The following is a 1,786-nucleotide window of genomic DNA, read 5'->3' as shown; positions in this document are numbered from 1 at the left end:
CTAGATAGAGGGGACTGCATGAGTTGGGCATGCAGTCGAGTAGTCTGGCCCAGCTAGTCAGGAGAGGGAGAGAGGCACGGCAGGGTGGAACACAACAATAAATGCCAATGCAAATTACTTATGCCTAATGGGATATGAACTTAATTCCCATAGATGGTGGGGAGCAAAAGATTTTTTTTTTTTTTAGGAGGGGGGAGTGATTTCTCAAATGTATGTTTTAGAAATATTCTGGGAGCTGTGCAAGAAGAGTGCATTTATTTTTAAAAAATAGACTTTTTTAAGAACAATTTTAGGTTCACAGAAAAACTGAGCACATAGTACAGAGTTCCCATATACTTCCCTCTCCAACCCCTTTCCCCGGTTTCCTCTATTATTTTATTTATTTATTTAGAGACGGAGTCTGCTCTGTCACCCAGGCTGGAGGGCAGTGGTGCGACCGCAGCTTACTGCAACCTCTGCCTCCCAGGTTCAAGCGAGTCTCCTGCCTCAACCTCCCAAGTAGCTGGGATTACAGGTGCACCCCACCACATCCGGCTAATTTTTGTATTTTTTGTAGAGACAGGGTCTCACCATGTTGCCCAGGCTGGTCTTAAACTCAGTGGCTCAAGCCATTCACCCTGCCTTGGGCTCCCAAAGTGCTGGTATTACAAGCATAAGCCACTGCACACAGCTACTGAGGTTCTATATCAGTGCTTCCAATATAAATATAATGCGAGCCACAAAGGTAAGTTAATTTTTTCTAGTAACCACATTAAATAAAGGTAAAAACAGGTGAAATTAACTTTAACATATTCTACATAACTCTATAAAAAAAATCATTTCAACATTTAATCAGTGGCTGGGCATGGTGGTTCACGCCTGTAATCCAAGCACTTTGGAGTCCAAGGCGGGCGGATCACCTGAGGTTGGGAGTTCAAGACCACCCTGACCAACATGGTGAAACCCCATCTTTATAAAAAAAAAAATATTTTTTTAAATCAGTGTAAAAAATATTGAGATACTTAATTTTCTTTTTTTGTAGGAAGACTTTGAAATCCACTGGGTGAGATCGGGAGCTGTGGCTCACGCCTGTATAATCTCACCACTTTGGGAGGCCAAGGTGGGCGGATCACAAGGTCAAGATATCGAGACCATCCCAGCCAACTTGGTGAAACCCCATATCTACTAACAATACAAAAATTAGCCGGGAATGGTGGTGGGTGTCTGTAATGCCAGCTACTTGGGAGGCTGAAGCAGGAGAATTGCTTGAACCTAGGAGGCGGAGGTTGCAGTGAGCTGAGATCGTGCCACTGCACTCCAGCCTGGGCAACAGAGTAAGACTCCATCTCAAAAAAAAAGAAAAGAAAAGAAATCCAGTGTGTGCTCTACATTGTCAGCACTTCTCAGCTTGGACTAGCTACATTTCAAGTGCTCAGTAGACGCACAGCTAATGGCTACCACACTGGACTGTGCAGGCTGTGCTGGGTGCTGAGCATACAGCAGAGAGCAGAACGGACAAGGTATCGGCCTTTACCCACTTGATATTCTAATGCGGGAGACAGATAATAAAGTAGTCCTGGTGTGGTGGTTCTTGCCTGTAATCCCAGCACTTTGGGAGGCTGAGACGGGTAGATCATTTGAAGTCAGGAGTTTGAGACCATCCTGGTCAACATGGTGAACCCCTGTCTCTGCTAAAAATAGAAAAATTAGCCAGGTGGTAGTGGCACATGCCTGTAATCCCAGCTACTCGGGAGACTGAGGCAGGAGAATTGCTTGAGCCTGGAAGACAGAGGTTGCAGTGAGCTGA

The sequence above is a fragment of the Sapajus apella genome, unplaced genomic scaffold (assembly GCF_009761245.1).
Source record: "Sapajus apella isolate SASKATOON/1434 unplaced genomic scaffold, GSC_monkey_1.0 scaffold163, whole genome shotgun sequence".
In the NCBI taxonomy this organism is placed as follows: Eukaryota; Metazoa; Chordata; class Mammalia; order Primates; family Cebidae; genus Sapajus; species Sapajus apella.
Note: the sequence above shows the minus strand (reverse complement) of the source record.